Source organism: Magnolia sinica, chromosome 1 (genome assembly GCF_029962835.1).
Source record: "Magnolia sinica isolate HGM2019 chromosome 1, MsV1, whole genome shotgun sequence".
Lineage (NCBI taxonomy): Eukaryota > Viridiplantae > Streptophyta > Magnoliopsida > Magnoliales > Magnoliaceae > Magnolia > Magnolia sinica.
The window spans coordinates 8,683,873-8,709,584 of NC_080573.1; the positions used below are offsets into that span (position 1 = coordinate 8,683,873).

Sequence of the window (25,712 nt, forward strand, 5' to 3'; positions counted from 1 at the left end):
ATGATATTTATATCCTATCCAAACCGTTCATAGCCTTACTAACACTCAGATAAATTGTATACAGAAATATCACCCTGGTACAAAAGTTCCGTAGCCCCGCGAAGTTTCCAATGGTGGGCGTTCAATCCCCGCTGTTTCGTGAGTTTTGGATCTGCCTGGTTTTTAGAATCATGCCCTGTTATTCTCTCGAGAAACAGATAGGGGGAGTGGATTTGTCACGGGTATATTGTGTTTGTAAACCAAGAGGCCCTCTGGTGTTTCCATGAGATCCACACCGCAAATCAGATAAACTGCTTCATTTTAACCATTGAATCCAAAAATCATGATCATCCAGTATTCTAATAGCCACACAATAAGAAATAATTAAGATGGAATACTCACCACTAGTTGTGTGTAGAACCCACTCTGGGTTTATATGCCATCTAAGCACATGCTCGCCTTCAGTTGTGTGTAAGACTCACTATGAGGTTTATATGCCATCTAATCCATTCATTCATGTACCTTGTTAGGCCGAAAGAATTACCTAAAAATCACAGTACTCGAAAACTCAAGGTGGGACCAAGCTTATGTGTATGGGTGCCCAACGGAAGAAGAGTAGTAATCAAACTAAAACTTACTATTTATAATAAAAATGAAATTAAACATGAAATTTGACGGTTGATAGGATGGAATCTGGCAAATTCGTTGTGGATAACCCGGCGCGGCCAGGTTGGCTGGCTAAAGTAGCTCATCCTACCCCAAAATTATATATGATACCTCGAGTTACTCATTTTGGTTAGAGAGATATGCCTATTTTAAGGTTCCGACCGTCATGATGACTTCTGCCTTCGATCGGGCCTTCTCTGATCCATCTTGGACATAAAAGTGTCTGCGACCTGCTCTACATTAATGTGTGGCCCACCGTGATATTTATTTATCATTTTATATGTAATAAGTTCCAGATTTATTTATCATTTTATATGTAATAAGTTCACACAAATCTGGATGGAAGCTCATGAAGCCCATCATGAGCTTGCGAACCAGATGGACGGAGCAGATCTCTCTCGTGGACACCACTGGACTGGGAAATCAAAAGAATATATGTCTAATAATAATAGCAATAAAGGGGAGAAGACTGTGTGCATAAGGACGCTGGTTGTCACGGCGTCCAGTGACGATGTCCATGCTACAGCTGAGAGCTGTGGCCCACCTCGTGGGACCCACCATGATGTATGCATTCTATTCAATCGTCCATCCAATTTGAAATATCATTGCCCTAAAATGAGACAGATCCAAATCTCAGGTGGACCTACCCTAGAACTAGCAGTGGTAATGATGTCTGTTGTGGGAGCCTCCCTAGCCTACCATGATGAATGTGTTTATACCACCCAGTCCATCTGTTTTCTAGCTTGTTTTGAGGGGCGGACCAACAATCGATCGGGACCACTCGATATACGTGTGACACCCATCCACCCTCTTGGCAGCCCCTACAAAGCTCAGATGGACTGCGCGACGAAAACAATGGGGATGGACGTCCGTTGTTGAAACTGCTGTGGGCCCACCATAATGTTTGTTCGCCGCCCAACCTAGGTAGGTGGGGTCCATGTTACACATGTCACACCCAGGTGGCCCACCTGAGGTGGCCACTAGAAAGGGGTGCGGGCCCTATTGGGCCTACCAAAAATCAGGCCGCATATCTAAATTATAGGAGAAATATTATTCATAGGGGCAAGGCCCACAACCATTTTGACTCGCCACCTTTTTGGAGGCTGTAGGGCCCACTTTTGATTACTGCCATGTGCTAGAAAGACCTCCCAAGGCCGTCTGTTCAGTTGATCACCGGAGTGGGCCACGGGTCCTTGTGGGCTGACCAAAGATGCGGCAGAACCAAAACTCATATGGCTAACCCTGCTGGACAGTTTACTGTCCAAAGGTTATTCCATCGCCGTGGGGCCCATTGAACGGTCCCACCTTGATGTTTGTTATATATTCACGATGCCCATCCATCTGCCGAGATCATTTAAGGCGTGGGGCCCGGATTCAAGTGGACCACACCCAAGAAATACTAAGGATTAAACTCCTACCGTTGAAAACTTCTCGAGCTAGGTCCACTATTATGGTTATTTTTCCACCAACCTGCTATTTAGGACATAAACGTAGGTGAGAAAAAATTTATTGGCTTGATACTAAGCTTCCTGGGCCATATGTGGCAGATTCAAAACTCGTGTGAACCACACCACAGTAACGGTGGTGATTGAACTGCCTACCGTGGGCCCAACACAGAAAGCAGCGGGGACAATGACCACCCACCGTTGAAACCTTCCTGGTCTCCATCACGATGTGTGTTGTATTTCCACTCCATCCATCTGTTTTTCAACTCATTTGTAGAGTGGGTCCCACACTATATCTGTGGGACCCACCTACTGGGCTCAGGCAAATCCAAATCTCAGGTGAACACCGTTATAGGAAACGGTAGGGACTGAATGTCTGATGTTAGAATTTCCAGGCTCCCACTATAATGTATATTTGTCATCCAAATGTCCATAACGTGGGCTGTTGAGAACACCAACCTGATGTATATGTTTTGTTTGTACCGTACATCTATTTTACTGTCCCATTTTATGTGCACAGGCCTAAGTGTGGGGCCGATGCAAGTCTCACGTGGGCCATGCCACATGGACATTTACACTTCTAGTAGGGCCCACCATTTGGGTCCTTTCATCCTCTTTATATATATTGAGCCATTTAAGGTCAAATATCATATGTTGTGTGTATGCATTGTATAAATATATATGAATGAGAATAAGTATGTGCCATGATTGGTAATATGCTAGTATGACTAGCCTGGAAATGACTGACATTGGTAATATGCTTAGTGTAATGCATGCCATGGTCACTCATATGCTCATACACATCATATGTATGGCTGATTATGGATGTGAATGTATTATAGCATACACCCGGCCATGGGCCGTGGTTGATACTCATATCATGAATTAGATTGTCTATTAAAAGTTTAAACCTGCAGTATATACATGATTATTATATGACTTGATGCATGACTTGAATAATGTGATTTATGCATGACGCATTATGTATAGCATGTAGCATTTACTCCCTAATGACACCAGGGATGTAGTCCCGCAGTTGAGATGTGGCTAGCATATATGAGTACAGACACTGAAATCTATTGAGGTTACAAGGCGTCATCGGCATCCTTAGGTGAAAGTCCTTAAACCCTGTGGTACCATTAGGATGCTCCAATGTCTAAACCGAGTGAATTCATGAGCGCATGATAGCTAAATACCAGTAGACTATGTCTCCCACTGTATCGGGATCGATTGGAAGGGGGTTTGACTTTACCTGTCCGAGTGCAAAGGGCTACGTGCTAGGTTGAGTCTAACCAACTCGTGAAAAAAGGTTCACGATCAATGGACCGGGTGGTTTCCATGGGACGCGGATTACATCCTACCCTCGCCCGGATGGTAATCCGTCCGGGCAGGGCTTTGTGGGGCCCAACGTGATGTAAGTGTTTTATCCACGCCATTCATTGATTTCATCATATAATTTTAAGATGTATGTAAAAAATGAGGCAGGTAAAGGGATTGAGTGGACCACAAAGTGGGGATTGAACATCCACCATTAAAAACTTCTTGGGAGCTAGAGAAGTTTCGGATATATATATATATATATATATATATATATATATATATATATATATATATATATATATATATATATATATATATATATATATATATATATATCACTTCATTCACGTCTACATGACCTTATGAATAGGTTGGATGGTAAAGGTGGCCCTTAACAAGGTTTCAACGGTAGGTGTCATTATCACTACAGCTTCCTTTGGTGTGGTCCACTGGAGTTGTGGACCTAATTCATTTTTAGGATCATACCTTAAAATGATATGAGAAAAGCGATGAACGGAGTGAATAAAACACTTACATCATGTTGGGCCCCACAGAGCCCTGCCCGGACGGATTACCGTCCAGGCCGGGGTAGGACGCAATCCTTGTCCGGTTTTCATATACCATTGATGAGACGGATAATGAGGTCTTTTGCACTCATTTGTTCTTGCACGCGATTGGTGACAGTTAGTATCGGAAGTGTACTGGATCCCGGTGATGATTTCAATTATGAACTATTTCGATATGTGGACTAGTGGAGGATTGACATGTTACATTCCATCTTTAGCATATGACATTTGGCCAAATAAGTCCTTCCATCACATAGCTTGGGTATGACTAATAGCATTTATAGACTTGCTAGTTTAACCCTTTATCATTTTCGCTTACTCTGATATTTGTATGCTCGGCACATGCATTGCGTATACACGCACACACTCTCTAAGCTTCGTATAGTAGGCTTACGCACATTTTTTATGTGCAGGTTATGCTAAATCGCAACAGCACTGAGGAAGGAGCATATATGTCTAATCTTTTGAACTTTTATTATATCATGTATTTTCCTTTCAGCACTGTACTCGAACATATATTATAGTGAAAATGTGATAATGTTTTTTATTTTGGTATAATTGTGGTTATGCTCATGTTAAAAAAATCACCCTGAAAATCTTCATCGTGGGATCCCAGGATTAGAATCTGGCGTATGAGATTTATGAGCCGAGAATGTGTTGTCAGAGTTGATGCCTTAAATCTTCAAGGCTGCTCGACCGGTCGAGGGAGTTGCTCGACTAGTCGAGGATGGCTCGACTCAAAGTCCAGCGAGCTCAGTTTCTTGGTGTCCGTAATGCTCGACCGGTCGAGCAGGTTGCTCAACCGGTCAAGGCCCGCCTTCAACCAGTCGAGGTTACACAGATTCTGCGCGGATTTTGTGAGGATTGCGTAAATTTGAGGCGGTTTCCGGACTTTTCGAAAGGAGGTGCATAAGTGGAGTTTCCTAAACTATAAATAGGGGTCTCTAGGGCTATTCTAATGTATTCTAAGGCTTCTTAAAGGTATTCTAAAGAGTTCTAGGGTTATCAAAGGGTGTAGCAAGGGTGAGATTTGAGGTTGTTTGAATCAGGTAAGTCTTCTCTCTTTGTAATTGATGCTTTCATAGTGGAATTTTGTTGCTTTGTACCGTGATTTTTTTCCCACAAGGGTTTTCCACATTAAATCTGTGTGTTCTCTTGTATGTGCTTGGTGCCATTAGATTACTATCCTAAATCTAGATCTGTGTGATTTCACAAGCCAAAATCCCAACAAGTGGTATCAGAGCAAGCGTTGGGGCACAAATCTGAATCTAAGGGATTAATAATAATGAGAAGTACTAGGTATATGATTGAGAAGTACTTAGGGAAAAATAATTTTGAGTTATGGAAAATCAAGATGATGAGTTCCTTAATCAACCAAGGCGAAGATGATGCTCTTGAGGAGCGAAAGTCTACTATGACTGATGATGAATGAAATACTCTTGATAAGAAGGCTTTATCATCGATCCGTTTATGTCTCACGGATGAGGTTCTCTACAATGTCATCAGGGAGAAAATTGCGGCTAAATTATGAGCGAAGTTAGAGGATGTCTATGCGAAAAAATCCTCTGAAAATTGGCTGCACTTGAAGCGGCAGTGGTATAACTTCAAGATGGCAGAGGGTGGAGATCTGGAGGCTCAGATCATCAACTTTAATAAATTGGTTTGTAAATTGCTAGATATGGAGGAAGTGATGAAAGATGAAGAACAAGCACGTATGTTATTGAATTCTCTTTCGGCATCTTATGAGTCATTCAAAGACACAATGTGCTCAACGAATAAAACTCTGAGTGTCGACACCGTTATCTCGGCCCTTCAAGGGAAGGGTATGAGAAAGCTTAACGTCGACATGAGGATATCTTTTGAGGCACTGCTTACAAGGGGTAGGAATTCTAAATAAGGTACAGGTTTTTCAGGTTCTAGGTCCAAATCCAAGGGCAAGGGCAAAGGAAAGATAAAGTGCTGGAAATGTGGGAAGGAAGGACATGTGAAGAAGGATTGTGAAAATCTTAAATCGAAAAGAGAAGATTCTAAGGCTTTATATAGGGAGGCCAATGCTGCTACGTCAGATGGATCGAGTAGATGTGATGGTAATGTTTTGTCTGTGTCTACTATCGGGTGGTCATACGATGATCGTAAGGACGAGTGGATGCTAGACACAGGGGCATCTTTTCACATGACTCCTCATCGGAGTTAGTTCACCAGCTACAAGGAGTGCGATGGTAGACGTGTGTTTATGGGCAATGGCTTTGCCTGTAATGTTGTGGCTATTGGTACGGTGCGTATCAAGATGGTTGAAGGGGTGGAGCGTACCTTGACTGATGTGAGGCATGTTTCTGATTTGAAGAAGAATCTAATTTCTCTTGGTGTACTTGAGGCAATGGGCTGCAAGTACACATGTATTGATGGTGCTTTTAAGGTATCTAAGGGAGCACGAGTAATCATGAAAGCGCAACAACTCAGCCATTTGTACAGGTTGATCAGGAGCACTTCAAAAGGTGGAGCTACAGTAGATGTAGCAGATTCCACCTCTGCACGTGTGTGGTATGTTGGGCATGGCCGCATGAGCGGGTAGGGCAGAAAGGCTGAGACGTGCGGACAGGGATACAGAGCAGGTGAAGCAGCCACCTGTGAGAAAAATCACACGGCATGATCGCAGGATATCAGCGAGGTACATGGACGACTTCATTATCACAGGGGATTCATTTTCTATTCAGATGGCTCTAGGTGAGCCTGGTGCTGAGAAGTGAAAGGTGAATATGGGCGATATGATGGATTCGTTGTACTAAACCGACATATGAGAGCAGGTGGAGCTTCCAATGGGCCGGAGAGCGGTTGAATGCAGGTGGATCTTTAGAAGGATACAACATAGATGCAAAGCGAGGTTGGTCGCGAAGGGTTATGCTCAGAGAGAAGGGATTGGCTTCTCAGAGATATTTGCACCGACGATATATCAGGTGTCTATTAGATCCGTAATTAGCGCTAGTTGACCAATGTGATCTTGAGCTGGAAGGATGGATGTGGAGTCTGCACTTCTGTAAGGGAAAGTGAAGAGCAGATTTACATGAAGCAATCAAAGTGGTTTGAAGTTAAAGGGGTTGAGAAAAGACTTTTCAGGAGGTCGTGGTTCGACCTGTCGCCTAGGCAGTGGTTTGATTCCTTCATGGTGAGTCAGGAATTGATAACATGTAGATCGCCAATTATGACATGTCTGAAATCAATGTACTGAGGACTCGGTTAAGTGGGATATTCAGGATGAAGGATCGGGGGTTGCAAAGATGGTTCTCCGCATTAAGACTGAAGGAGGAGTAGGCTTTGGTAATCATAAGAGGAATACCTTGTGTGTAGGAATTGATCAAGGATGTGATGGGCCAGGTAAAGTCGGAGAGCGTTCCCTACGCGTCTCTCCTCAATTTTTCCTCAGGACATGTCCCAAAATAAATGAGGAAAAGCAAGAGATCTCATGAGTCTTATTTGAATGCGGTTGGCAGTGTATGTCATGGTCTGGATTAGACCGGTTATTTCACAGGCTATTAGTGTTGTGAACAAGTACCCCGGCAAGCAATATTGGGTAGCGGTGAGATGGTAAGAAGACTACGTCTTTCCTTTTGGAGAAGACATGAGTAAAGGTGGTTGAGCACGTGGATTTTGATCTAGCAGACATGCTCACCTAGATCTTTTCTGTAGAGAAGTTGAAGTTCTTTGTAACTTCTCTTGGCTTAGCGATGGCGTAAAAGGAAGATGGAGTGTACACAAAAAGCTATGATGTGATGCAGAGATAAGAGAAGAGGTCAATAAGCTACACAGTTGAAGATTGAAGGCATGATGGAGATTGTTGTCAGAGTTAATACCTTAAATCATTAAGGCTGTTCGACCGGTCAAGGGGACTGCTCGACCGGTCGAGGGAGCTGCTCGACTAGTCGAGGACGGCTCGACTCAAAGTCCAGCGAACTCAGTTTTTTGGTGTCCGTGATGCTCGACCAGTCGAGGGTTGGGCTCGACCGGTCGAGCGGGTTACTCAACTGGTCGAGGCCCGCCTTTGACCAGTCGAGGTTACGCAGATTCTGCGCGAATTTTGTGCGGACTGCGTAAATTTGAGGCGGTTTCCGGACTTTTCCAAAAGAAGTGTGTAAGTGGAGTTTCCTAAACTATAAATAGGGGTCCCTAGGGCTATTCTAATGTATTCTAAGACTTTCTAAAGGTATTTTAAGGGGTTCTAGGGTTATCAAAGGGTGTAGTAAGGGTGAGATTCGAGGTTGTTCGAATCGGGTAAGTCCTCTCTCTTTGTAATTGATGCTTTCATAGTGGAATTCTATCGCTTTGTGTCGTGGTTTTTTCCCACAAGGGTTTTCTACGTTAATTCTATGTGTTCTCTTGTATGTGCTTGGTGCCATTAAATTGCTATCCTAGATCTAGATCTGTATGATTCCGCAGGCCAAAATCCCAACAGAATGGGGTACTACGAAAGCTATCACTGTCGAATTCATAGCTCGAAAATTCTGTGAGTCCATTTACCATGTTTGGGGCGTGACAATATGTGTGTGTATTGTTGCTTCTTTCATATATCTTATCTTGCATTTTTATTCTTTTTTCATTGCTACTACTTCTTCTAAACATACCACAAGTTGTGACAATATGGTCTCCTTTGTGGTGCTTTATGAAAGTAGTGGCTCTTTGGTTAGTTTCTAACCCTAACAGTAGCCGATTTAATTCATTACTATAAAAGCTTCTTAGAACCTTGAAATTTTTTATTTTTATTTTTTTAAAAGAAGCATAAATCCTGTAAAGCAGATAACACACACAAGCACAAGCAATTGAGGGTGCCTCACTCCTTCCTTCATCGTTATTAATGTCCTTACCTAGAATCCCCGATCGCAAATCTTATTTAGGAGTCATCTTTAATTGGGGAGTCGTTAATTCTCCAACTCAATGCGATATTATGGGTCTAAACGACCATAGATTCGAGGCCTCATTCGGCTGATGTTGACTCTAAATCAACCCAATACACTTTTTTAAGCCCACACTAGCATGGGAGCGGCATTCACAAACATATGCCCAAGACAATGGGTGGTCTAGATCAATATTTATACTGCAAACGGTCTAAACATTAATATGGACAGGCCATCATGAGGGACTACCTTTTATTGGCTATAGTTTTAGAATAAGTATGATCATATGATTATAACCTTTTACTTAGTGGCTAAAGAATGAGTAGTCTAGGTTGTATATCATGAATGTTTAATTATTGATTTGGATAATTAACCATGTGTGTTTGCCTTTTATTGTTAGTGATTCTAGAGATTTGATTGGATAATTCAAGCCATCTAATCAATGCCAAATAAAAATGGATAAGCTAGATTGATTACACTAGAAAAGGTTTGATCATTGGTTCACAATTGTCAATCACGTGGGCCCCACCTTTAATTCCCCACAATTCCCTTAAAATCTCGTTGATTGGAAGATTCTAATCATCTTATTAGTTGTAGAAAAATGGATTGTCCATATTGTATGTACTCTAAAAGGTTTACTCATCCATCAATATGTATTATGCTTGTGGCCTCAATTGTGATAGCCTGCTATTCTCAATGATCATCTTGATTAGATGATTCTAACCATTTGATTAATGGCCACTGATGATTTGGATAAAATTTTCTATAACTTTTTATCATCCATATATTTAGATAGTCATCATTTAGACCCACCTTTGATTGCCCATGACTTTTAAGCATCACTTTGATCAAACAAATTTTGTCTATCCGATCAATGACTAAGGAAATGGATGTATATTAATCATATCTGAATAGCTTAATCATCTATACAAATCAGCCATCATGCTAGCCCAATTTAACTGCTCATGATTATCAGGAATCACCATCTAGTCAATGGCCATGAAACTAGACGGTTCAAAATTATTTGTAGTATAAAAGGTTTAATCATCGATGTGGACTTTCTATCACAAGGGTTGTAACTTTCATTGCCTATGATAATTGAAATCACTTTGATTGTATTATTTTAACTCATCATCAATGGCCTGAAAAATTGATGGCCCAGATCCCTTACATGATGAAAAGTATGATAATTGATTTAGACTACATCATGTGAGCCCTGCCTTTGAGTTCTCATAATTCTCAAGAATTTCTTTTATCACATGATATTAGTTAACCAACGATTACTATGAAAATGACCGCTCTATTAATGGTGTGCCCTAGAAAATTAATGTGAGCCTAATCCACTAATCATGTGGATTTTCCACGGATAATCTCAATTGTAGATCATGATAACTAAATGTCTTTGGTGGAAAAATTGTTGTGGCTTTCTTAATATGTGGTGTGACCTTAAACATAAATGACATGGTTAAGTGGAAGAGTGATTCCTATAGTTTTCCTTGAAAACTCAATATTGGACATAACAATCATTGACCAAGGGAGACTCGTAGCCTATGGATCTCGATACCTTGTTGCACACGATAATTACATGTTTTAGGACAAACCTGTGATCATCAAATAATGAAAATTATCGTCATCCTATGTGAGGAAACTAACTTAGGTCAAGATTGACAGTTTTCACCACCAAAGGGCGACTTAGTATTAGTATGCCTTCTCCCTGCCCTAAATAGGAGTATGGGTGTGTCATGTAACAAGATCTTATTGGATCCAAAGAGCAGTTGCATTAGTGAATCAAAATCAAGCTAATAATCCAGGAGTCTATTTGTATGGAACATGATCAAATTTGATGATGCATGAGAAGTTGATTAATTTTTTTTACCTAAGGACATGTATGGGTTAAGATCATGGTTGTATGACTTTGGCTTGTTATTATATGTGCACATCATAAGAGATCTATTGGTTTCTTAGAAATGTGTTTATAAAAAGATCTACTAGATTATGAACTCATCAAGTGGTTTCCATCAGGCCCACACTTAAAAATGTTTTAAAAAGCTTTATGAAAGTTTCAACCATTGAAGTTTTATTTTAACCATTAAAACTATTTTAATTACACTTGATAATTATCTGATGGCCTAAATTTCATAGACCACCATTTGATCAACATGAGAAGTAGGTCTTTGATTGATAGCCATATAATGGAAGGATTGGATCATGTGTAGGTTTCCATTCATATATAGGGTTGTGTGGGAATCTATAGGGTGACGGAATACCATAACAGGTGCACTCTAGAAACCTTAAAAGTATACCCAAAACCTTAAACGTATACTTTTAAAGATCATATCTCAAAGTGGAGAGTCATGAGAGAGAGAGAGAGAGAGAGAGAGAGAGAGAGAGAGAGAGAGAGCTTATGCATGTCCCCCTTGGGCATGACTAGTGAGAGACAAAGAGAGAGATGTACATTCTTTTCTATTTCCATCATCCACACATTTGAATGAGTCAATGCTAATCAAGAGCAATAATTATTTAAGTATGACTTACATAGACATGTTCCCTAGCGAACATAGATCTCCAACTAGGAAATCACCTAAGGGAGATAAATATAGAAAAATCATTCCCCATCTTGAACATATATAGTTCAAGTTATAGGAAATTCACACCCAAGTGGGTTGTGAAGAGGGACATGTGACCTTAGGAGGTTTATAACGGCTAATTGTAAAATCAGGATTTCAGCCTCTTTGTGAGTTCAATTAAAAAATCTAAGGATTTTAGCCTCATTCAAAGCTTAATTGGTAAATTTAAAGATTATAACCTCATTTGTTTTGATAGCTTAATCTTTAAAGTTGTTAATTTTGGTATTGCATTTTTTAGTTTAGATCATCATTTGTCATTCCTAATTTTATTGATATATCTTTTGAATTACCATAATAAGCATTCTTTATGTTTTAATGTTAATATGCACCATTGATTCATATATCCATGGAACTAACTATTTGTCAAATACTAATATAAAGGGGAGAAAAATCAAGTCCCACCAAAACAAGTTTAATTTCCTTGTTAGTATATCTATGGAACTAACTTTTTTTTTTTTTTTTTTTAAAGACAATCATAATTCTTAGGTTTCCGATGAAAAGCTAAGAAAATGGACAATCATATCAATTATACTTAAGGTAAACTTTCAATCATCAATCGCATGGGTCTCATAGTTTCATTGCTTGAGAAATTAAATTATACCCAACATTAAAAATTAAATAAAAGAGGCCTATTAATAATATGATTTTTACATGTGGAGGCCATGGTTAATTTATCTAAGCCATTGATTTTGCTTAAAGATTGGATTTGTTGAGGGATCCTATTCTACTACTAATTAGGGCTGAAAGTTGGGTGGGTTCAACCCGACCGACCCATGACCGACCCGACATTAGGTGGGGCTCGGGCAGGATGTATCGAGTCCGATCTCAAGCTTGGGCTATACAAACACCAACCCGATAAAACTTGGGTCGGGCTTGGGTTGAGGTCTCGGGTTGCCCAACCCAACCCGAACCCGATCAATATGTAATTTACTCATAAATTATAATTGAGTGTGGATCATCAGTGTTGAAGGCACGAGAAATTCTAGTGCCGTCAAGTTTCATTGGTACATATAGATTGCGTGCCACACAACACGTCTTTTAAAGGGGTAGTTGTCTTATATTTTAGCTTGTTTGTTTAGAAAAAAAATGAAATTCTTTACAATAAATAACTACATATATAATTAATAAAATCATATATACAAAAAATAAGTGTGTATTGAAATATAATAGATGAATGTAATAATGAAAATACTAGCATATATCCACCCGACCAACTCGACTAACCTGACTGAGCCTGCTTGGGTTGGGCTTGGGTTGAGAATTTCCAACTCGAGGTTGGGTTGGGTTGGGTTAGGGTTGAGGTACAGGAACCTTGGGTTGGGCTAGGGTTGAGCACCAACTCGACCCAACCTGCCCGACTTTCAGCCCTACTACTAATGGTTGAATCTAGACCACTGACTATTTACATGTTTTACCATCTATTTATTGGCCACTAATCACACATTTACAATAATCCTTTATAATGATTTTTTGGCTCATGACTCATCTAAAATGGCCCCAATGTTTGACCAATTTGGATTGGAATGTATGTATGCAACACTTAGCTTTTGTGTGAGGATGTCGTTTGGCTAGTGATGCTGGCTAGTAGTGGTGGATGCTTTGTGGACCCTACCATGATGTATGTGTTTTATCCTGTCCATCCATTTTTTCAGATCATTTTAAGGCTTGATCCCAAAACTGAGGCAGATCAAAATCTTTGGTGGATCACAGAACAGGAAAACAGTAGTGATTGTATATCCATCATTAAAAACCCCAAGGGCTCACTACAATGTTTAATTGACATCCAACCTATTAATTAGGTCATGCAGACCTCTATGAAGGAAAAACCGAATATTAGCTTGATCTAAAACTTTTATAGCCCCCGGGGAGTTTTAATGGTGGGCGTTAATTAGCAATGTTTCCTCTAATATTGTCCATTTGAGATTTGGATCTACTTTATTTCTGGGCTCATATAATAAAATGATTTGAAAAAGTAGATGGACCAAGTGAATGAAACACATACATCACAGTGGGCCCACAGAGCACCAGAAGAACATTTCTTTTTCAAGTATAATTAATAGGCCTATACATTTTCACCACTCATTATTTCTTAACATGTGGAGCCTTGCCCATCCACACATAGGTACAGTACCAACATGGAACACGCTAGATGTTGGTGGTGGGGCCCACCTGATGGATATCAGCCGAACTTGCACACGTGAGACATGACAAAATGTCTGTTGTCGAAATTTTGCTCATTTTACTAATTATGGTACTTACATCCCATACCGTAAGTAATTCTTGTCAAGCACCTTCTGTCCGATTTTTTCTAACAATTGTTCTATTAAGTGGCTTAGGTTTTGCAACCTGCTCTTAAAACAAAAATGCCTAGAAAATATAATCGCACACATGGTTTAGAAACTCGGTGAATCTAGACCATCCATCTTGTGAGCCTTGCTATGGGTGGACCATTGTAGAAACACCATAAAGAACCATGAATTTGGACTTCAGATGTGCATTCAAAATCAAGTCTCGCATGATTCACATTGAGAAAGGAAAAGAAAGACTATCTACCAGACATTTAAGACGTGGATCGATTTCATTGAGTGTGAATGACATGTCAATCTTATAGGCTGTATGTTTTTTTTTTTGGCGCACTTGGGGCCCACCTAATATGGATGTCGACTAGACTCACACGCGGGACACGGGATTCGTTTGTTGTCCAACTTCGCAGTTTTTAGGACTTCTATAATTATATTACTACCAAATTATTATGGTGTTTACATCCCCATCGATATCTTTTTTATAAAGCTTTTACATGAAGCTACCTAATTAATTTAAGCAATTCTTGTTAAGTCATCTTATGTTGGATTTCTCTAATAAATGTTCTATGAAGTGTTTGTTTTCTCTAGCGAAACTGCCATCTTAACAAGAAATCCCTACAAAATATCATATTACACATGGCTTAAAGACGAGTGGACCGGACTTCTACAAAACATCATTATGATGAGTGATGTAGAGAGGGTCGTGGACAGTTTCATGGCCAAGATGGATCAGAAAAGGCTCGAGCGATGCAGAAGTGATTTGGACCGTCGGACCATAAATCAAGCGTATCTCGTCACCTAGAATGAGTTATTAGACGTAAAATATATGATTTTGGGGTAGAACGAGCTACTTTGGCTACTTACAAGGTTACGCAAGCCAGATTTACGAAATACCACCAGATCAACGGTCATTTTCCTATTTTAATTCCATTTTTTCTACAAATAGTGAGTTTTAATTTGATTATAACTCTTCATCAGTTGAGCTTTAGGAGTTGCGCCTAATGTGAAAAGAGCTTAAAATAATTAGGAGAACAACTTGGTGAAGCAAAATAGGACACTTACTATTTTTGGCCGAAAACCTTGCGCACTAGTAGACAACAGGACCGTCTATAAATAGTAAGTTGTGAATTCTATGAATTTTAATTGTAGTTTGATTCTGATTTCTCTCCCATTACTTGGTATCCCTATTTAAAGGGTTGTGAAATCGTTTATTTCATTCATCAATCAATTTCAAATTTTATAAAAATTATTTTCTAATTTCCTGTTCTTTTCCTCGTGGATTCGAGGAATCTCTCTGAGGAGTTCAGATAAGTTCCATGGATTTGGAACAGGCCCTCCACATACACATGATCAGTACAAATGGATGCCCAATACTAACCAATCACATTTGAATATAAAATATTTCTTCGTTCCATGACCCAAAACAACATGATCAAAATCCTATAAATGGCCAAGCATGTCTTCCCTCTTTCAAACAGACCTTCCATCCAAAGACATTGCATCCATAACCACCCCCTTGCACTCATATGGCTCTCCAATTTCCATCTCCTCATTGTTCCACCCTTTCCATGCTCGAAGATAGCAAAGCAGAAGTGGTCTGCCGGTGTGCTGAGTTTCACCCTAGTGTCTGGAGTAATTACTTCCTCAACTATACAAAAGACACTAAGGGCGTGTTTGGACGGGCGTCTTACGCTGGAGTAAGGTGGAGTAGGTGAGATAGGGTTCTCGAATCTCATCCCATTTGTATGCAGGTTTGTTTGGGCGGTGAGGGATTGAAGACGGATGAGACGTATCTTTGGATTCGGGAGACTTTTTGCTAGATTGTGAAATCCCGCGGAATTGAAATATATTTCCTAAGACTAAGTTAGGAAATCGATGTCAGTTATTGGGAGAGTGAAACTTCTTCTCTCCATATCATCAGAGCCACATTCACAAAAGATGGAGTGCTTCAACGTCTCGACCAAAGATTCAGACCAGTCTGGTCAAGATTCAGAGAAGATCACAATGATTATTTTCAGTTTCTCAGGCTAGATGTCGATGGTAATCTCCGAATGTATTCATGGATTACTTCATGAAGGTCGGTATGACAAGCTGTGAAGAACCAGTGCAATGTTTTCACTACTTGTGGTCACTGTGGTGTGTGTGTGTCTTCACCCCTACAGGAACCACGCTTTGCAAATGTTCATTTGGGTCTTTGACTGATTTGAGTCCTAATTGCCTGGTGTTGGGGGCCTTGCACAAAACCTTAGGATCTAGCCCTTCAGAACAAACCAGAATTATGGAATAATAAAGCAATGAAATAAATCAAAGCATCAACCACACACCACACAAGAGATTTTTACGTGGAAAACCCTCAAAGAGGTAAAAACCATGAGACCTCATCCAGATCAACAATATACTATGAAGTAGAATGTTACAGCCTTCTTCACTCACGCGGGAACGGATAAACAGTAAGAGAATAAAAAAAAATGGAGGGATCTAACCGATTACGAGGATGTAGGAGCGCTGAGATATAAATTGCACAGTAGATAACCTCCACGAGCATAATCTCCCTTCCACAAGCTTCCTCTCTCTCTTTCTCTTTCTCTCACACCTTTGATAGCCCTCTTGTGTTTTTCATATACATCCCATACACTAGAAAAAACCCCAAAGACCCCTTTTTTTAGTTTTAAGAAACTCCCTTCCGCATCCCAGTTGCGAAAGGACTTGCGAAACGAAATCTGCGCAAAATCGTGGAACGAATCTATGTAACTATGACTGGTCATGCCGAGTCCACGACCGGTCGAGTGCCACCCACGACCTGTCCTGAACCACCCACGATCGGTCGAGCACCCCAGAGAAAATTAGTCCGAACTCGCTGGACTTTGAGTCGTTTCACGACTCGAACCTACAACTGGTTGAGCACCAGCCCACGACCGGTCGAGCGAGGCTCACGACCGGTCGAGCACGGGACAAAAATCTCATCACCTGGCACCATTCAAACCAAAGTGCACTTCTGGTTACACCATGGTTTCTTGCGAGCACACGTTCTTATATGGAATCTATCCGCCAAATGACTTAATCACCCAAATCAGTTCAAAACAATGTAGGAACTCATGCCTGCAAGACCCACTTTGCACTTCTGTGACAGTAGCCAACAATGGCACCGGTCAATGTTTTACAAAAAAAACTCCCTTTATTACTGGCTACGAAGATCCCTCCCTAGCATCAATCTCTTACATAAAGGTTTGTTTAGATCCAGTTGCTGCATTGCCCACCAATTTTCCTGCATCTTCCCCACCTTACCCGCAGTTGCCTCTACTCAGACGATCCCGTGGGTTTTATGCACCTTGTCTTATTCTAGCAGTCTCTGGCATGCTTGTCGCCTTCGTTGCAATTCAGATCAGAATTGGTCTCTGCTTCTTCAAAAGAAGAAAATCCGTCAAGAAAACAACAACTTCGGCCTACATGGATCTAAACTCAAGAGGCTTGATTATATTATCCTACTCTGATATCAAGGATCTGGGAGGTATCGCCCAGAAACCACCGACCACCAGCCACGGAGCTGGTGGTAGGGGGAGTAGCCAATCCGTTTCCTGTTCAGAGACAGTTATAACCGACTCTACCCACCCTTGGCGGCCTTTGTATTCAATCCATGCAATCCTATGCCCGACCAAACAAGCCCACATGTTGCCATCCCAAGCAATCTCAACTTCAATCCACCCGACCAAACATGCCGCATATTGGGCCATGGGATATACCAATCCCATGGGATTACCACCAATCCACTGACGCAACCATCTTACCTTAAAATTACTGCCATCCACCATAATACTATCCAATCCCATCCAATTCGTCCATCCAAGGCAGTGGGATTAGAAGGGATTAGGTGGGATGGAATTCACCTGGTCGTGTGCCAATTCCGCTTCATGTTCGGCAAGAATGGTAAAGCTTGGAATTAGATTAGATGGAATTGCATTGGGTTCTGTGTTAATTTCATTCAATGTTAGCAAGTTGTGTAGGTCTCACCATGATGCATGGGCTATATCCACACCATCCGCTCATTTTTTGAGATTATTTTAGAGCATGGGCCAAAAAATCAGTTAATCTAAAGCTCAAATGGACCCCACCATAGAAAGCAACGGGGATTGAATACTTACCGTTGAAAACTTCTTTAGGGCCACGTAAGTTTTGGATCCATAAAATGAGGTTACAAAACAAATGAACGGTTTAGAAATAACACGTGTTATTCTCAATTTCAAATGATGGTAGGTATATCCATTCAACGTACCACCATATTGCCAACATGGCATTAATCTTATCCCAGGTAACATGGAAAATCTCTACCATGGGTAATAATTATGTTTTTTGAATCCGTACTCCACGCGGTGGGTTTAGAAGGGATCAGGTGGGATGGGATTCATGTGGTCCTGTCCCAACTCCGTTCCGTGAAGAATGGAAAAGCCTGGAATTTTATTAAAAGGAATTGCATTGGGTCCTGTGCCAATTTTACTTAGTGTTAGCAAGTTGTGTAGTTCTCATCATGATGTGTGGGCTATATCCACACCGTCCACCCATTTATCGAGATTATTTTAGAGGATGGGCCAAAAAGATCAAGTAAATCTAAAGCTCAAGTGGACTCCACCATAGAAAGCAATAGGGATTGAATACTTACAATTGAAAACTTCTTTGGGGAGATCCATGGGATTGCAATATCCCTGGATTGCTATATCCAATCTGTTTGGCGCCCGGCCAATCCTGGGATTAAACCTTCTCATCCCTTCCAATCCCTCAAACCAAACACGTCCCAGGCAAATTTGAAAGGATTAGGTTGGATTGGATGGGATTTAAAGGTAATGATGGTGTTGTCAGTGGATTGTCTTAAGATCCATGGGATTGGGATCAGATCACCGACTCTGTTTGGCACGCCAGGCCAATCCTGGGATTTGACTTTCAATCCCTTCCAATACCATCCAAGCCCTTCCAATCCGACCGGCCAAACGGGCCCTAAAGCTCAAGTGGACTCCACCATAGAAAGCAATAGGGATTGAATACTTACAATTGAAAACTTCTTTGGGGCCTCATAAGTTTTGGATCTACTTTATTTTTAAGCCCATGCCATAAAATGAGCTTACAAAACAAATGAACGGTTTGGATATAACACATGTGTGTTATTCTCAGTAATTTCAAATGATGGTGGGTATATCCGTTCAATGTACCACCTTGTTATCAACAAAGCATGACATTAATCTTATCCTATGGCAACAGGGGACAATCCCTGCCATGGATAATAATTATGTTTTTTGAATCCCTTCCCACCTAATCCCTTCTAATCCCACCGCATAAACAGGCCCTATGGTACGTATGGTGAGCGAAAACAAGAAAACGAACGGGGTAAGATAGACGCGTCCATCTATTTGTGAGATCCTCGCCGTTCATTGTCTCACATTTGCATGTGATCATGCCCAGTTAGTCCAGGTGGGCTAGAAATGTACAGTAGAATTGGATGGTTTTGACCGTATGTTTGCGACCCACCTAATAGTCTGACTAGCTGGGTTTTGGGCCATAGAACATGATAGGCCCACCCAATGAATGGAGTGATCTCATGTAACACACATTGCATATATTGTGAGTGGCCTCGAGGCCCCCATTAATGCTCAATTGATAACATACATTCCACCGCATGTTCATGTGCACTGTCCACATGCATGTAGCGATGAAAAAAGAAAATCTTACTGTTGATTTTATTGGGTTTGTGGATGGGATGCATGCAGAAGGTGGATGCATGGGCTAGAAGGGTTGAAGAGCTAAAGGAAGAAGTGAAGAGGATGATGAAGGATGCATAGGGGTCAGCTCAAGAACTGCAACTGATCGATGATCTCCAACGCCTTGGAGTGGCGTTTCACTTTGAAAAGGAGATGGACGAGGCGTTACACCGGATATATGGCGTTTATACTACTGTTGATTTTGATGATCTGCATGCCGTTGCTCTACGATTTCGATTGCTAAGACAAGAAGGGTATAATGTGTCCTCTGGTAAGTACCATTGTTAGACGTGTGTTTGGTCAATCAAAGAAGTTGTACTGTTCGGCCTGCACACGAACTGAATGGTTTTGATGGGCGTGAATCACAGATACGTGTGCAACATCCAGTCCACTCAGGTGTGGTCTAATTTGAACATATCGCTATAAATTTGACAGGTCTTACCATTAGTGTTGAAGAGAAAACGATTCCTTTACCACAAAAACAAAAAGAAAGAAAGAAAATAACTCAATTTATCTCCAACCTTAATGAGTAGACCGGTTAGATTTATGAAAATGTGAATGTTCATGCATGCCTAGATTCACCTCTTCAGTCTCACCTTGAATGATCACTAATCCATCTCTGTTTGCACCATTCCATCATTGTTATATAAATCATTGATAAATGCAATATTGGACACCTTAACAGATGTATTAACAAAGTTCAAAGATGATCAGGGTCACTTCAAGGACAGTTTAATCAGCGACGTGAGGGGCATGTTAAACTTATATGAAGCTGGTTATTTTAGCACACATGGAGAAGACATCTTGGATGAAGCCATTGTTTTCGCTACTGGACACCTTAAGTCCCGCATGGCCCACCTTGACCATCCTCTTGCCACACAAGTAGGCCACGCACTCGAGCTGCATCTGCGCAAGCGCATGCAGAGGATGGAAGCAAGGTACTATATTTCAGTTTACAGTGATGATGTGGAACGGAGCGATGTGTTGCTCGAGCTTGCCAAGTTGGATTTCAATGTGGTACAATCGTTGCATCAGAGAGAGACTAAGGATATCTCGAGGCAAGTTTCATTAAACATCCAGTTAATATAAATTAATTATCCTCACTTGCAGAATTAGTAGCTAGTAATTGATAAAAAATGCATGATGTCTCATATATCAGGCACTGAATTTCCATATATGTGGCACACATGTTTGAGATCTGGACCATTCATCTATCATGCCATGCCGCAAAAACGTACACCAGTCACTTTGATTAGGGGTTTTTTCTTTTTCCTAATTGGATGGGAATTAGAAAGAAGTTTTATAATAATCATGTGGTAAAGATTAGTAAGATGCAGAGTTAAAGGGTCACGATGCATCAGAATGTGAATATGTCCCGATGCAGGTAGGTCCCTGCAAATGGGGTCCATGATCGGTGATCTAAACCATTGAATATGATGGGTTCAGTAGGGATGGGGGATGCTATTTAAGTAGTCTCCTGATTGACTATAACCATTCCATTCCAGATAAAAGACAAAACAGTTGATTCTGGGGCGTTCGTGTGGGGTCCATTGGATCAACAACCCAGATCACCTGGCTATGGGTCCCCCCCGTACAAATTCATTATGATGCTATCCACATGCTGATGAATCAAGCCCTTGAATTTGGACAAAGTTGATTATGCTGATCCCGTTGGGGTCCAATGCAACTCCTTCATTGGTCCATTTTAATGGAAAAAAAAAAAAAAAAAACAGATAGCCTCTAATCAACTGTTGATGAGATGGGAGCCTTTTTTACATCATCGTCACCGTTAAAAATGAATCTAGCAGTACTTAATAACTTGGGTTATGTTGATCTCTTTGGTAGGTGGTGGAAGGACATCGACGTCGCCAGAAAGCTGCCGTATGTGAGAGATCGGGTGGTGGAGGGCTACTTTTGGATACTCTCAGTGTACTTCGAACCACAATACTCTCGAGCTAGAATTATAATGACCAAAATCATAGGGTTATTCTCGATAATTGATGACACTTATGATGCCTATGGTACATTAGAGGAGCTGGAACCATTCACTGATGCCAATCAAAGGTTCGATATTTCAACTCCAAAACTGCGTGCAAGAGAAAAGATCCAATCTTATCATTTTTATCTAAGTTACTCATGACGTCATTCAATATCAATCCATGCAGTACACTTATATAATATCTTGACCCTTCATATATATATTTGGTTTGGTGATTCTTGACAATTATAGATGAGCGGTTGGTATCACCCTATACATATCCGCCTTGAGTGCCCAGTGATACCAGTCATTCACCATAAGAACCTCGATCCAGATTCACATATTATATTATAAGTACATGCATTTCAGAGGTATCTTCCAAAGGAACAAGATAGAGAAAAACCATTTCGTGGGGTTTTGTTTTTTGAAAATTTTGCTATACATACCTACCGGTATCGCTCATGGAACATATGATACCTAACGTGACCATTTCATATAATTTTAGAGCATGAGCTCAAAGTTGAGGTACATCGGAATCCAAGTGAACCATACTACTTTCAGTAGTGGGGATAGAACAAACTACGTTGAAATCTTTTTAGGGCCAACCTTGAGGCTTATTTACCATATCCCTAAGATGAAGGGTCCTAATAAGTGCCCACATGCTAGATGCAATTCCTATAGTTAGAAAGGTTAGCGTCTCTGAAGTGGTCTTAAATGGTTTGATTTGTTTATCCCAGGTGAAAGACTTGGCAAGAGGCTACCTTGTCGAGGTCCAGTGGTTCAACGGTGGATACATGCCCACATTAGAGGAGTATTTGCGCATTGCATTACTGACCACTGGCTATCCTGCACTCACCTTGGTTTCTTTTGTTGGTATGGGAGAAATAGCCACAAAGGAAGCCTTTGAGTGGGTCATGAATGAACCAAAACTCATCAAGGCATCCGCTTTCATTTGCCGAATTGTTGATGACATACAGCCGGGCAAGGTAGGACACACACATGCACCCACGGCAAAACCCAAATGGGAATGGCTGGTACACGTGTGAGATCCAAGCCATTCACCTAGAAGAGCAATAGTGCCTGTCCCAAACAGGAGGGGCAATACATGTACCTTGAATACGGAGCCCGGTCAATTTTTTCTGACCCTCCATTTTCTCATGCCACCCCAAGTTAGCTGCGGAAAATGCTCTGATGTGATGATGATGACAGTTATCATTCATCTTGTCATACGCTTTCGGCCCAGCCAATTAGTGGATAGGACTGATTTTTTGGGTGTCACATGTTCACAGCATGCCCTTCCTGATGAACGGTCTTGATCTCACACACATGTGCCAAGTTTGCAACTATGCAGCGAGTCCACTTTCTAAATATAAATCCAGTCTGTCAACCGTTAGCAAGCGTAAGCTCAAGCAAACGTACATCGACACACGTAAACACGTACTGCATGGGCATTACACGAAAGACTTTAGTTACCAAAACTCACGTGCATTCATTGTGCTGTGGGGGTGGACACTGGTTGCGCTCTGGACCCATGAATATGAGCTGCAAGCATATGACTTGACTCAAAGACCTTGCCCAACTTGACTTGATATTTACTAATTTAATACTTTCCACCGTCACACTCCACCGAGGGCGATTCGGCGAGTCTTCCCGACTCTCACCATTCCACTATCTATGATATTATTTAAGTTGTGAATTTCAGTAAGCATTGACATTTGTCTGTCTTGGATATTTGAAGTTCGAGCCAAAGAGAGGGCATGTCGCTTCGGCTGTGGAATGCTACATGAATGAGAATGGTGCATCGGAGCAGAAGCAATTGACAAATTCCGTGAAATGTTTGCAATGGCGTGGAAAGACATCAACCAGGATTGCCTTAGGCCGACCTCCATCCCGAAGCCTCTCCTCTCACGAGTTGTCAATCTAACACGGGTGATGGAAGTCTTATACATGCATGGAGATGGATATACTAATTCTAGTGGTGAAACAAAAGCCAAGGTCACTGCAGTGATCCTCGATCCCATCCCCGTTTGAGAGACGGACTCTATTGGATATCTTACATCTGCAACGATATTATTTGTTATGTATGAGTGAGAGCATGTGATTTTATGTTATTAAGTGCGATGAACCATGAATGCCTTAGGCCGACCCCATCCCAAAGCCTCTCCTCTCGCGAGTTGTCAACCTAAGACGGGTGATCGAAATCTTATATATGCATGGAGATGGATACACTGATTCTAGTGGTGAAACAATCACAGCGATCCCATCGCTATTTGAGAAACGGACCCTATTCGATATCTTACATTTGCAACTATGTTATTTTATCATGTACGTGCGAGAGCATGTGATTTTATGTTATTGAGTGTGATTAATTAAAATAATCTCTCTATCGTTATCTAAATGTGTCAATCTCTAGATTGTGTTTGGGTTGATGGTGTGTTATTATGTACTATAGGGTATAGCACGTGTGATGCCTATGGAACAGGGAGTGGATAGAAAGAAAAAGTGGGAGAGATTTGTAGGGGAGAGAGAAAAGGTGACAGGTGAAGGGAAAGGTGTGGATTACGAGGAACCGTGGGCGACTCATATTTTCCTTTATTAATTATGACCCATTTGAGTTCCTAATCTGCCTAATTTTTAGGCTGAATTCCTAATTAATATGACCCAACATAACAAATGTATTTTTTTACATAATTCTTTTATTTAAATGCTTTGTGTTGGCTACACACAATGAAGATGAGAAGTTGACGGATTGCAGTTGGGATGAGGAGCATAGCTGGCTGTGGGCGGTGTAGGTGATTAGAGCGGCTAATTTTTCACCGTAGACACCACCTTAATCTGGCATGCGTGTGGGGTTGGAAATGCGCCCACCATTAAAGCGCTTAAGAAGCTAGTTAAGAAGTTTAACCCATGTATAGTGGCAATCCTAGAACCTATGTTGCAGGAAGACCGAAGAGTGGCCACCGGCCTCAAGATTGGGTTTCACTCTTCCTTTTCGAATAGTGCCTCAGGTTGTAAAATCTGGATTTTCTATGAAAATCATCTAGGTGTATCCCTGTTGATAAGCTCTCCAGATAGATGATCTCCATTCTGGTGTCCTCTCTTCCTCAGAACGAACCTATAGTTGTTTCAGTTGTCTATGCCTGTTGCTGCAAGATTCTTCGCAGAAATCTTTGGAGTGAGCTGTCAGCGTTGAGCAGGTCCACTCAAGGTCCCTGGGCTATAGGAGGTGATTTTAATGCAATAGTAGATATTGAAGAGAGGAGGGGGATCCGAGAGCCTGACAGATCTAGTATGTCTGATTTTGGAGATGCAATTCATAGTTCCGGCCTGATTGACGCAGGTTATGTGGGAACAGATTCACATGGTGCAACAACCGAGAAGGGAATGCTCGGGTGTGGGCCAGACTGGATAGGGTTCTGTATAACAACAAGTGGGCAGCCAGTTTCCCTTAGTTTCAAGTGGAACATCTCCCTCGTCGTCACTCAGACCATGCGCCCCTTTGGTTATTCTTCCCCAACCATTTGCAGCTCATAATTAAGCTGTTCAGATTCCTTAGAATGTGGACTCTCCACGACTCTTTTCAGCAGTTGATTAGAAAGGCCTGGGAAGGAGAATGTGCATTTCAACCCATGGTGAATGTGCAACTCAGATTGAAGAAAAGAGGGGGGAGGAAGAGCTAGAAATAGCTGATTATAAGATGGAACAAAGAGGTGTTCGGGAACATTTTCCATAAGATTCAAAGGGGGGAGGAAGAGCTAGAAATAGCTGATTATAAGATGCAAGTTGAGACAAAAGAAGAGCTTATCCATGAAAGTTTGCTCCTCAAACAAAAGCTTGAACATTTAGAGTTGATGGAAGAGATATTTTGGAAACAAAAAGCCAGAAACTCGTGGTTAGATGAAGGGGATAGAAATACAAGTTTCTTTCATACAGCGGCTAATGAGAAAGTTAGGAAAACCTTCACTATCAGGTGCGATGATGGGAATTTCATTTCCAATCAAGAGGAAATAAAGGTGGCGGCAGTTAACTTTTTCCAAAATCTGTTTCAAGCTGAGCCAATGATGTCGATTGAAGAGTTTATCCAGAACGTCCCGACGAGAATCAATCAACAAGATAATGACGCTTTATTAATGCCTCCCACTTTGGAAGAAGTCCAAGCAGCTGCTCTTTCCATCCCCAAAGACAGGACGACAGGTCC

General features: G+C 41.1%; 1 pseudogene; it reads left to right on the forward strand.

Annotated features, from left to right (window-relative positions):
* The first annotated feature begins 15,236 nt into the window (after positions 1 to 15,236).
* On the forward strand, positions 15,237 to 23,633 carry LOC131227318 ((-)-germacrene D synthase-like; annotated as a pseudogene).
* Positions 23,634 to 25,712: the final 2,079 nt, after the last annotated feature.